The sequence below is a fragment of the Polypterus senegalus genome, chromosome 18 (genome assembly GCF_016835505.1).
Source record: "Polypterus senegalus isolate Bchr_013 chromosome 18, ASM1683550v1, whole genome shotgun sequence".
NCBI classification, from domain to species: Eukaryota; Metazoa; Chordata; class Cladistia; order Polypteriformes; family Polypteridae; genus Polypterus; species Polypterus senegalus.
The window spans coordinates 11976297-11990330 of record NC_053171.1 but is presented as its reverse complement, the minus strand read 5'-3'; the positions used below and the strand labels follow the sequence as shown (position 1 = coordinate 11990330).

Sequence of the window (14034 nt, the reverse complement as noted above, 5' to 3'; positions counted from 1 at the left end):
GGGGCGACACGGAGGCACAGTGGGTAGCACTGCTGCCTCACAGTTAGGAGACCCGGGTTCGCTTCCTGGGTCCTCCTTGCGTGGAGTTTGCATGTTCTCCCCGTGTCTGCATGCAGCTTAGGTGCAATGGCGATCTGAAATTGTCCCTAGTGTGTGTGTGACCTGCAGTGGTCTGGCGCTCTGCCCGGGGTTTGTTTTCCTGCCTTGCGTCCTGGGATTGTCTTCAGCAGACCCCCATGACCCTGTAGTTAGGATTTAATGGGATGGATGGACACTTTTGATGAGCATAAAACAGACATTGTCTGAAGAAGCTTTTTTCCTGATTCTTGTCCTGTATCTAGTTGTGTTTTTTTTGACTGCTCCAATTAGTTTTGTGAATGATCCAAATCCAATATGAGCACAGAGGTCTATCCTGAATTTGCCTCACATGTGCAAAATGAATTTTGACAGATAGATGTTTGTTTCACTGCAGAACACTTTCAAATTCAAAAACTTGTGATGGCAAGAAAGTCAAACAGGAACTGAAAGATCAGAGCTGTTGGTTTGTGTGTATTTATTACTACTGGTGTTCAGTAAATAGAAACAAGTAGCACAAAGAACTGGTGAGAATGTGATGGGACAGGTTTGAATGTAAATCCTTTTCTGAAAAGTTCTGACTCCATATCTCTTTTTGTCAATCACAATTCTCCAAAGCATCAGATCTGCGTCACACGAGTGAAATAAAGGAAACGGAGCGGAAATGTGAATTTAACTTTGGTTTCAGAAATCAAACATATTGTTGTATGCAGTGGTTTAACAACGGTGCAGTTGCTATCAACAATGCTGCGACATTCAAGAAAAATAATAAACTGAAAAAGAATAAATAGACCAAATCAGGAGAATTCCAACTTGATAATAACTGTTAATCATAATAAAAACTGCAGTGAAAATTTTAAAAAAAGCAAACCCATATTGTACTATTTGGATTCTGGGAAATCATTGACAATTTCTTGCATTTAACACTTGTTAGTAATTGCGTATTTCTTTTCAGTTACTGCATATTGTTATTTCTATCAGGGTCCAGGGCTGTCAGGTTGCTCTGCACATTTTTATCAATAGGCTTATTGTCACCAGCAGTGGGAAGAGGTGGGCAAGGATGACAAGGAGAAGAAGCCTCTTCTGTTGAGTTTGCCACAATGCCTGATTTGCCTGACAGACAGTAATCTCCAGTTATGACGCTCAGTGGTAACATTTTGCTAATTCTGTCTTCAAGTGATGATATACTGTAAACATTGATTTTATTGTAGGTATAGTTTGGCAATGGCTTGTTGTGAAAATTGCTAGCTTGGAGCAGTTCTTAGTTATTTTCTTTTTATTATTATGATCAAACGGTTTGTTTTCTACATGCTAGTTTTTGCAGATTTCAAGTATTACTGTGCCCACCCCACCTGTTGTCTGTAACGTTTTACAGTGACACACAGCAACTTGTCACTGCTTCATTTAACCTAAATATGCACAAATATTTTTTCTGTTTTCAAAAATTAAATGTATACTTTAGTGGCTAGCTTTGTGGAGGTCAGATGGGGCCCTTTTGGATGTGAAAGCTATGCCATTGCTCCTACTACATCTAGCCATATGATCTCTCTGCCAGTTGTGCCCTTGCCTCAAGTAAACATCTACTTTATATACTCAGCAAAAAAAGAAACGTCCTCTGACTTTCAACTGTTTTTACTTTCAGTAAACTTAATGTGTAAATATTTGTATGAACACTAAAAGAGTCAACACCATAAGACATAAACTAAAAATGTTTCACAATGTGTCCCTGAATGAAGGGAGGCTCAAAATCAAAAGTACCAGTCAGTATCTGGTGTGGCCACCAGCTGCTTGAAGTACTGCAGTGCATCTCCTCCTCATGGACTGGACCAGATTTGTCAGTTCTTGCTGTGAGATGTTACCCCACTCTTCCACCAAGGCACCTGCAAGTTCCCGGACATTTCTGGGGGGAATGGCCCTAGCCCTCACCCTGCGATCCAACAGGTCCCAGACGTGCTCAATTCGTTCGACAATAAACACGAATCCGTCCATCACCCCTGGTGAGACAAAACCGTGACTCATCAGTGAAGAGCACTTTTTGCCACTCCTGTCTGGTCCAGCGAAGGTGTGTTTGTGCCCATAGGCGGCGTTGTTGCTGGTGATGTCTGGTAAAGACCTGCCATACAACAGGCCTACAAGCCCTCAGTCCAGCCTCTCTCAGCCTATTGCGGACAGTCTGAGCACTGATGGAGGGATTATGTGTTCCTGGTGTGACTCGGGCAGTTGTTGTGGCCATCCTGTACCCGTCACGCAGGTGTGATATTCGGATGTACCGATCCTGTGCAGGTGTTGTTACACGTGCTCTTCCACTGCGAGGATGATCAGCTGTCATTCCTGTCTCCCTGTAGCGCTGTCTTAGGCATCTCACAGTGTGGACATGGCAATTTATTGTCCTAGCCACATCAGCAGTCCTCATGCCTCCCTGCAGCATGCCTAATGCACGTTCACGCAGATGAGCAGGGACCCTGGGCATCTTTCACAGTCAGTAGACAAGTCTCTTTAGTGTCCTGCGTTTTTAGAACTGTGACCTTAACTGTCTACTTTCTGTAAGCTGTTAAGGTCTTAACGACCATTCCACAGGTGCATGTTAATTAATTGATTAGGGTTAATTGAACATGCATGGAAAACATTGTTTAAACCCTTTACAATGAAGATCTGTAAAGTTATTTGGATTTTTAAAACATTATTGTTGAAATACACAGTCCTGAAAAAGGAACGTTTCTTTTTTTGCTGAGTATATATATATCCTTTATATCCCACCTGTGTTTACTAACTGGGCTGGGAAACTCTCTAGAAAGATCTGTAGGCCGTTTCCCCGGAAGTCTCCATATACATATACAGACATCCTTAGTGTTCCTGACATCTCCTGTTCCACATAGTAGGGTAGAGGTATTAACCTGTGGTATATGGGAACTCTGTGGTGCTACCCCTGTGGTTTGTAAGAATTCTCTTAACTCTCTGCCCATTACCCCATACCCTCTCTTGTCATCTGTTTGTCCATGGAGAAATTACTCCCAGGACAGCTCTTAAAATCTAATGGCTGCTTGCCCATTTCTCCTCTATTGTGGATTCCTCTTAACTATACAGTCATATGAAAAAGTTTGGGGCACCCTCTTAATTCTTTGGGTTTTTGTTTCTCATTGGCTGAGCATTCAAAGTAGCAACTTCCTTTTAATATCTGACATGCCTTATGGACACAGTAGTATTTCAGCAGTGACATTAAGTTTATTGGATTAACAGAAAATATGCAATATGCATCATAACAAAAGTAGACAGGGGCATAAATTTGGGCACCCAACAGAGATATGACATCAATACTTAGCTGAGCCTCCTTTTGCTCCTTTGAGCCTCTCGACGCCTCCTGTAGCCTTTGATGAGTGTCTGGATTCTGGATGGAGGTATTTCTCACCATTCTTCATACAAAATCTCTCCAGTTCAGTTCAATTTGATGGCTGCCGAGCATGGACAGCCTGCTTCAAATCATCCCATAGATTTTCGATGATATTCAAGTCAGGGGACTGTGACGGCCATTCCAGAACATTGTACTTCTCCCTCTGCATGAATGCCTTTGTAGATTTCAAACTGTGTTTTGGGTCATTGTCTTGTTGGAATATCCAACCCTGCGTAACTTCAACTTTGTGACTGATGCTTGAACATTATCCTGAAGAATTTGTTGATATTGGGTTGAATTCATCTGACCCTCGACTTTAACAAGAGCCCCAGTCCCTGAAATAGTCACACAGCCCCACAGCATGATGGACCCTCCAACAAATTTGACAGTAGGTAGCAGGTGTTTTTTTTTGGAATTCTTCCGCCACGCAAAGCGCTTTTTGTTCTGACCAAAGAACTCAATTTTTCTCTCATCAGTCCAAAGCACTTTATTCCAAAATGAATCTGGCTTGTCTAAATGAGCATTTGATACAACAAGCGACTCTGTTTGTGGCGTGAGTGCAGAAAGGGCTTTCTTTCTCATCACCCTGCCATACAGATGTTCTTTGTGCAAATTGTGCTGAATTGTAGAACGATGTACAGATACACCATCTGCAGCGAGATGTTCTTGCAGGTCTTTGGAGGTGATCTGTGGGTTGTCTGTATCCATTCTCACAATCCTGCGCATATGCCACTCCTGTATTTTAATTGGCCTGCCAGACCTGCTGGGTTTAACAGCAACTGTGCCTGTGGCCTTCCATTTCCTGACTCCATTCCTCACAGTTGAAACTGACAGTTTAAACCTCTGAGATGGCTTTTTGTAGCCTTCCCCTAAACCAGGAGACTGAACGATCTTTGTTTTCAGATCTTTGGAGAGTTGCTTTGAGGATCCCATGCTGTCTGTCACTCTTCAAAGGAGAGTCAAAGGGAAGCACAACTTGCAATTGACCACCTTAAATACCTTTTACTACTCATGACTGGACACTCCTGTCTATGAAGTTCAAGGCGTAGTGAGCTAACCAAACCAATTTGGTGTTGAAAGTAAGTATTGAGCAGTGACAGGCATTCAAATCAGCAAAATGACAAAGGGGACCCACATTTGTGCACAGCCAGCTTTTCACGTTTGATTTAATTTCATACAACTAAATACTGCGTCACTAAAAATCTTTGTTCAGAAAACACCCCAGTGCTCAGAAGTTCCTAGGAAATGAAAGACATAGCACTGTTATCTTTCTGGTTGAAAGGAGAGTCAATTATTATGCAGGCTGAGAGGGGTTCCCAAACTTTTTTATATGACTGTACATGTCATCCAGGATACGTCAATCCAGACTATAATAATTATGGGTGCTACCTTCAGAAATACAATACATCAGGTCTGCAGCACCTACTGACTTCATACCTCCATTGTCATATTCCAAGAAACACACACCACTTTGTATTCTTTCTCAGTTGCTCTTTTGCTGTCTTTTTTACCCAAACAGCACCTTGCCAGTCAGACACTCTCTCACTATATTGAATAAATGTGTTCACTAAAATGGCTTGACGTGAACTCATGGGAGTGCTCAAAGAAGACAATTTGTTTATGAGAAGGACAATAACCACCCTGAAACCTTTTTTTCTTTACTATACAGTTCAGCTTGATTTTTAATCACATATTAATTGACTTAATTGAATTTAGTACGTATGATGTTGCATTATTTTAACATAAAATTACACCTGAGTGAGATGCTGTGATGTGAAGATTTACCAGTGCTATGGATATCATGCAGAGGCAGGATCATGGAGCTACGGCAAAGCTTGCATATGAATGCAACTGTTTGATTGAGATGCTCTCCAGGCACAGTACTCTAACCAGCCATTTGTCATTGTTTTTTTTATGCATGTTCAAGAATATGACTATAGTTTCCTGTGGAAAAAACCTTTAAAGCACAGAAGAGCTAAATTTAGTACAAGCTATGCTCTATACATTGGATACTTGTGAGTGTACTCGTCTAACCTGAACAAAAATGTGCAATGTGGGGGTGTCTTCTAATTTATATTTGTTCCCTTTAATCTTAACATCCTTTTTTAAAAAAATACATGTATAGTTCACTATCAAATGAACCTATTCAGATGAGACACAGAGCCATGATTTCTACACTTCCCTCCCTTATGAGTCACCACGGGTGTATGCACGAGTTTCCTCTGTGAAAGTGTTGATATCCTGCTCAGAACGGTTTCCATCCTTGTATCTGGTGCTGCCACGGCCAAAGTAGATGCCCCCTCTCTCTGATCTTGTACGGAAATAAAACACATCAAAATATATTTGTACTATGCTGTAGTCCATAGCCACTGTCCAATTAATGATTTCTTTTAATAATTTGGAATCTGGAACATGAAGACAGTAGACTTTCGGAAATTAAACTCAATTGTTCCTTTGAAATATGTCTAGACCTTAAGAGAAGCAACGGTCAGGAATTGTGATAGTTACCATTTCAATGGGTACTTCTTCTCTTTTCCAACTGCACTAAAATGATAGATGCCCAATTGCTCAGTGTATTTCACGTGATTTACAATAAAAATAGACTAATCACGGGCAGCTCGGTGGTGCAGTGGGTAGCGCTGCTGCCTCGCAGTAAAGAGACCTGGGTTCGCTTCCTGGGTCCTCCCTGCATGGAGTTTGCATGTTCTCCCCGTGTCTGTGTGGGTTTCCTCCCACAATCCAAAGACATGCAGGTTAGGTGCGTTGGCACTTCTTAATTGTCTGTGTGCGTGCCCTGCGGTGGGCTGGCGCCCTGCCCGGGGTTTGTTTCCTGCCTTGCTCCCTGGGATTGGCTCCAGCAGACCCTCATGACCCTGTAGTTAGGATATAGCAGGATAGATGGACTAATCATATTTGAGACTTGCAAAAATGGACAGAAGATTTCATGCATATGCTGTATCTGCAGTATTGCATCTCTGTAGAGTAGCATTTAGGCGCTTTTTTTAAATAATATATATGAAAAAGTAAAATGACTACATCTAGTTGCTTAGTCATGGATGACATGTCATCATTAGCTCTAAGAGGTTTAAGATGGAGGAATCATTTCTGTTCTCTTTATAATTTCTTTTTCAAATGAAGTAAAATAATACAATTTTTTTTTCCTATCAACTTTTAAGTATGATTTGAATCCCACCATTAACAGAATCTTCAATAAATAAATTATATTCTTTTCTGATTCTAAATATAATGTGAATCATATGAAGTGTAATATAAGAGGACAGCAGATTGTTCATAATTGCAGTTAGATATAAAAACTTGTTGTGAAACGAGTGTGAAAATTATTGTGATATATTGTGGTTTTTCAAAATGAGATTTTTTTCCCACATGTTGCCTTTTTTTTCCTGAGAGCAGAATGTTAATAACATGGAAAATATGATGACGAGACACTGATATAGATGTATATATATATATATATATATGGAGAGAGAGAGATCTGGATGTAATTGGTTTATTATATCAAGGCATAAAACATCTGATATGAAAAAAGATTACTGGTTGTCTTATATTCACAAGACTTAAACTTGCATTATTTCCATCCATCCATCCATTTTCTAACCCGCTGAATCCAAATACAGGGTCACGGGGGTCTGCTGGAGCCAATCCCAGCCAACACAGGGCACAAGGCAGGAACCAATCCTGGGCAGGGTGCCAACCCACCGCAGAACTTGCATTATTTTTTAAAGATAATTAAAGTGCACAGCCAAGTATTAAAAAATGTTTCTCTGGACCTCTCTTGAGGATCACATGCAAATGGCCAGGCTCAAATGGCTTTATTCTCATACCATCCACACACAGTATTGCAGCATACAGTGGCACTTGGTCAAAAGAATGGCACAGTTATGAAAAAAAAAAACCTTTCGTTAAGCAAGATGCATTTCTTTGTGCATTTAAGAATTGAAGTTAAGTGTTTGGCATTTCTTTACCCAAGTCTGCTATGTGGTTTCTATTCCTAAATAAATGTACTTGTTTTTGCATTCTACTTTTGGCACTTATCTATGTATCCATCCATCCATCCATCCATTATCCAACCCGCTATATCCTAACACAGGGTCACGGGGGTCTGCTGGATGGAGCCAATCCCAGTCAACACAGGGTGCAAGGCAGGAAACAAACCCCGGGCAGGGTGCCAGCCCACCGCAGGGCACTTATTGTATCTTGAATGTATTTTTATTGCCTTCTCCAAAAATGAAGTTTTAGTTTTCCGCTCATGGTTTTTGCCTCATTGGAGATTAGGTCTATATGTGGAAATAGAGTAGTTAGGTAATTTTATTGTCAAAACTTAAATTATTATTTTTTTTTATTGCAATGAATATAAAATGAGAGTATGAAATAAAGCTAAATAAAAATGTTGCACAACTAAGAAAAATAGTGATATTTTATGAAATATATGTTCCAAATATTCTCTCTAAAATAACTTTGTTTTGCTTTTAGTGTTTCTAAGCGATTTCTCAACCCACTATTTTAAAATGACTAAATTATTCATGTTAAGATTTTACTAATATTTAACTGGATATTTTCAGATTTTTTTTAAATGGTTGTATTTGCTGGGGGATGTTTGTGTGCATGAACTTTTTATCAGGCCCCAGGAAACATACACATATTCAGTCCCTCTGAAACTCCATCAAGAAGAACTTCAGAGCATTTGCCTTGCAGCTTTAATTAGGAAATAAACAAAATCGGAAGATAATTTGCATGAGCCCTTGGGCATTTAGACACATGCGTATGCTAGTTGTACACTATTTAAGGCAATTTCCTGACTTAATTTTTATTTATGCCACCTACCTTAATCCAGACAAAAATTAGTGTCACTAAAAAGTTGAGAGCTGGAGTGTCCTTTTTTGTTCATTTATGAACTTGGATCTTTCTGATTAAATACTGAAGAGCTTGTTTCACTGGCTGCTTTTTCCACTTTTCTCACCTATCAGTTTTCAATGTGCATATTTTGCACTAGACTCACTTTTGTTCTTTCACATTTCTCTTTTTAATAATGTACTAAATTAATTTCATGAGGAGAGGCCATTATGCCATTAGTAAGAGCCGACTCTTTTTTCTTAGGAGACTGCATTCTTTTAATGTGGATAATGACATCCTCCACATGTTCTATACAGTTAGGTCCATAAATATTTGGACAGAGACAACTTTTTTCTCATTTTGGTTCTGTACATCACCACAATGAATTTTAAATGAAGCAACTCAGATGCAGTTGAAGTGCAGACTTTCAGCTTTAATTCAGAGGGTTGAACAAAACGATGGCAACTAAAGCATTTTTTTAACACAATCCCTTCATTTCAGGGGCTCAAAAGTAATTGGACAAATTCAATAATTGGAACTAAAATGTTCATTTCTAGTACTTGGTTGAAAACCCTTTGCTGGCAATGCCAGCCTGAAGTCTTGAACTCATGGACATCACCAGATGCTGGGTTTTCTCCTTTTTAATGCTCTGTCAGGCCTTTACTTTCAGTTGTTGTTTGTTTGTGGGCCTTTCTGTCTGAAGTTTAGTCTTCAACAAGTGAAATGCCTGCTCAGTTGGGTTAAGATCAGGTGACTGACTTGGCCATTCAAGAATTTTCCACTTCTTTGCTTTAATAAACTCCTGGGTTGCTTTGGCTGTATGTTTTGGGTCATTGTCCATCTGTATCATGAAACGCCCAATCAATTTGACGCATTTAGCTGGATTTGAGCAGACAGTATGTCTCTGAACACCTCAGAATTCATTCGGCTGCTTCTGTCCTGTGTCACATCATCAATAAACACGAGTGTCCCAGTGCCACTGGCAGCCATGCACGCCCAAGCCATCACACTGCCTGACTCCACCGAGTTTTACAGATGATGTGCTATGATTTGGATAATGAACTGTTCCATGCCTTCTCCATGCTTTTATCTTGCCATCATTCTGGTAGAGGTTGATCTTGGTTTCATCTGTCCAAAGAATGTTTTTCCAGAACTGTGCTGGCTTTTTTAGATGTTCTTTAGCAAAGTCCAATCTAGCCTTTCTATTCTTGAGGCTTATGAGTGGCTTGCACCTTGCAGTGCACCCTCTGTATTTACTTTCATGCAGTCTTCTCTTTATGGTAGACTTGGATATCGATCACGACCCCTGGAGAGTGTTGTTCACTTGGTTGGCTGTTGTGAAGGGGTTTCTCTTCACCATGGAAATGATTCTGTGATCATCCACCACTGTTGTCTTTCCCGTGGACGTCCAGGTCTTTTTGCGTTGCTGAGTTCACCAGTGCTTGCTTTCTTTCTCAGGATGTACCAAACTGTAGATTTTGCCACTCATAATATTGTAGCAATTTCTCGGATGGGTTTTTTCTGTTTTCGCAGCTTAAGGATGGCTTCTTTCACCTGCATGGAGAGCTCCTTTGACCGCATGTTGTCTGTTCACAGCAAAATCTTCCACATGCAAGCAGCACACCGCAAATCAACTCCAGGCCTTTTTTCTGCTTAATTGATAAGGACATAACGACGGACTTGAACACTCCTGCCCATGAAATAGCCTTTGAGTCAATTATCCAATTACTTTTGAGCCCCTGAAATGAAGGGATTGTGTTCAAAAAATGCTTTAGTTGCCTCACATTTTTATGCAATCGTTTTGTTCAACCCACTGAATTAAAGCTGAAAGTCTGCAGTTCAACTGCATCAGAGTTGTTTCATTTAAAATTCATTGTGGTGATGTACAGAACCAAAATTAGAAAAAAGCTGTCTCTGTCCAAATATTTATGGACCGAACTATAACTTTGTGATATCCAGTGCTATTTTCTACATTGTGGTGTGCTGGGACGGTAACATTGCTTCAAGGGAGGCCAAACCAAATTACAAAGCTAATGAAAAGTGCAGGCATGGTTATGGGATGCACCCTGGACACCCTGGAGATTGCAACAAAGGAGAGAAATAAAGGAAAATTGAGTGCTAGTATGAACAATGCTGCACATCCTCTTAATATCACACACACACACTGAAGACTTTCAGCCAATGAATCATTCAGCAGAGGTGTGTCAAAAAACACAAAGAGGGCCCCTTTATGCCACCAGCAATATGCCTGCACAGCACCTCACTGGGGCTGGGACTGCCAAGTCAGTAGTTTTCTTTTGTTTTAGTCATTTTTATGAGTGTTTAGACCACAGGTTGTGTGTGTGTTTTTAATGAGCTTCTGTAAAGCTCCTTGAGGAGAAAGAAAAATCCAATCAATCAATCAATCAATCAATCAATCAATCAATCAATCAATCTATCTATCTATCTATCTATCTATCTATCTATCTATCTATCTATCTATCTATCTATATAGTGCCTTTCTATCTATCTATCTATCTATCTATCTATCTATCTATCTATTATATAGTGCCTTTCCTATCTATCTATCTATCTATCTATCTATCTATCTATCTATCTATCTATCTATCTATTATATAGTGCCTTTCCTATCTATCTATCTATCTATCTATCTATCTATCTATCTATCTATCTATCTATTATATAGTGCCTTTCCTATCTATCTATCTATCTATCTATCTATCTATCTATCTATCTATCTATCTATCTATCTATCTATCTATTATATAGTGCCTTTTCTATCTATCTATCTATCTATCTATCTATCTATCTATCTATCTATCTATCTATCTATTATATAGTGCCTTTCCTATCTATCTATCTATCTATCTATCTATCTATCTATCTATCTATCTATCTATCTATCTATCTATCTATTCTATCTATCTATCTATCTATCTATCTATCTATTATATAGTGCCTTTCCTATCTATCTATCTATCTATCTATCTATCTATCTATCTATCTATCTATCTATCTATCTATCTATCTATCTATCTATCCTGTCTGACATTTCTGTGGCAGCATTTTAACTTTGGTGTAAATATAAGGTTTAACATCTTGTATCAGGAAGATTTACTAAATTTACTAATGAACAAGAAATGAAAGCATTGCATATGCTCTAATATTCCAAAATGTCCAGAATTTGCACATATCCAGGGGACCCCGTAAGTGAATGCTTTCATATAATATTTTACATTTCTAAATAAAGAAAACAAATACCTAGTTCCACTGAAGTAGACTGTTTTAATGCAGTAACATCTAAAACAAACAGGAAACTGTTGCAGAGAGGAAACAAGATCATTGTGTTAGTGCAAGATCTTTGCAAAGGTGTTTTCAGTCTGTTGAAATTAACTAATATATTGTGCATTCAGATCACTGAAGAGCATTTCTCTTATCTAAATTAATGTTAATGATATCATGATAATGAGATGTACTGGTATGGTTGAGAATGTCTAAAATAAAGATTGGGTGACGGTTTGAATAGTCATCTCCCCTTATGTGTAATCTTCGTAATGTTCTTAAAATATTGCACCTTTCAGTTAGTTGGTAGTATATTCTGCTGTGTATAAAACCTTAATAATTTAAAAGCAACACCCCAGTCTGCTGAAAACACACAGGTGCTAGGAACTTCTCTTCAATATATTCATACTGTCTGAGTTTTTTTTAAAGCAATCCATCCATCCATCCATTATCCAACCCACTATATCCTAACACAGGGTCACGGGGGTCTGCTGGAGCCAATCCCTGCCAACACAGGGCACAAGGCAGGAACAAATACCCAGGTAGGGCGCCAGCCCACCACATTTTTAAAGCAATGTAATATATTATTTTAAACAGATACTGTGTAATTTTAAGCAAATATTGTGCAATGGCGTGGACTATTTATGTTTCTTACATTCAAAGTCATATATTAGTGTATACAAAAGTACATTTGCCCCACATCTGATGAATTTTAAATAGTGCCTCAGTCACATGTTGACTTTATTATCTTCTTAACTTGTGTCAATAACTGAAATAAGGAATTTGTTTTGTTTTATTTATGCTGCTATTTGAATTCCTCTAAACCTAACATAAACTGTGATACTAAAATCTTTATTTATTGCATACAGATTTGTCAGCAAATGAAGTACTGTGCTCAGCCTTGCCATTTATTAATTTGCTGCCCACAGGCATCTTTGTCACGACTATTTAAAGTAATAATGAATTATACTATTGTTTATATTAAGCCTTCCCAGCCCTTGTAATGCAGGGCTTCAGTCCTGAACATTTTATATAACACATTTCCCAAAGAGTAAACATTCATTCATTTATTTTTTGTACTCACTCTGTCCAGCTTCTGGTTTGCATAAAAAATAAATTGCTTATGTTTGAATAACATTTTAGGACACATTTTAGCACACACCTATTCTAAGCCATACTGGGCAAATTTAGAGCTGTTAGCTACCCAAATAGGCCTGTTTTTCGAATTTAAATGGAAAATTAGTGTTGCTAAGGTAAACAAATATTAACCTTTGGGGAACATGCAGACTCCACATCAGCAGGGATCCAGCATTGGGATCTGTGTATAAAGTACAGGGTACCCACAAAAACACTCCTTGATTTTAAATGGTTACTAAATCAAAACTTATTGTAAAATGTTTATAAATAAGACGACAGCAAATACATTAATTCAATGCATTTCTTCTTTTCCCCCGCAGATTCTTCTGTGCTCTCCTTATACCGCTAGCGGACCGTGAAATTCAAGATGGCGCTCACCCGACAGCAACACAGCTGGTGTGTGTTGGAGTTTCATACAACAAAAAGTGACTGTGCAGCGTGCTTTCAGACGCAAATTTCATGAGAATCCACCTACTAACAAAGTCTATTTTGTTCCTTTGGGGGTACATGAAAGACAGAGTGTACATACTGCCACTACCCACAACAATGGATGATCTGCAGGAACGTATCACTGAAGCTATAAATGCGATTACACCGGATATGCTCCTGAGAGTCTGGTCCGAGCTCGATTGTCGCATCGATGTTTGCCGAGTAACAGGTGGGTGCACATCGAGTGTATGTAATCAACAGATACCATATGAAACCTTATGAGTTGATGAAACTGTAGCCTCGAAGTCTGTGAAGATTCTCAGTCATCCAGGTGAAATTATCTGGTAGCTGAGTCATGACAACTGGACTTCTTTCTTGTTAGGTAGAACAAGTTGCCATGACTCAACTACCAGAAGTAGACTCAAAGGTGAAAGAATATTCCAATAAATTTTGATATACTAAAATGTGCATAAGCTGTATAAGTGATGAATATTTAAAAACGGACAATTAGCTCTAGTCCTCTATGTGTCCCTAAGTGTGAGGGACAACAAACTATGAACCACTTGAAAGAGAAATAGCATAACATTCTGTAACATAGTTAATATAATTGAAGGCTTATGGAGCCAATCTTGGATACTTTAGATGAAAGGCAGAAGCCAGTCCAAGATGGGTCACCAGTCCATTCCAGGGCCACGTCACACTCACACAGGGCTAATTTAAAGTTGCCAGCTAACCTAACATACAGTAGACATCTTTGGAATGTTGGATGAAAACAAACTGTTAGTTTAAAACCCATGCAGTTATGAAGAAAGCATGATAATAGCACATTGACAGTGATCATGTCTAGGATTGAAACCCACAATGCTGGGCCA

General features: G+C 39.0%; 1 long non-coding RNA gene across 3 annotated transcripts in view; it reads left to right on the top strand.

The window, feature by feature from the left end:
• The window catches only part of LOC120518327, a 133149-nt gene that overhangs the window by 118354 nt on the left and 761 nt on the right, over nucleotides 1-14034 (top strand). For all 3 annotated transcript variants that reach the window (XR_005631229.1, XR_005631228.1, XR_005631230.1), the window contains one exon: nucleotides 13054-13391. This is a non-coding gene — a long non-coding RNA (uncharacterized LOC120518327). The remainder of the gene's footprint in view (nucleotides 1-13053; nucleotides 13392-14034) is intronic.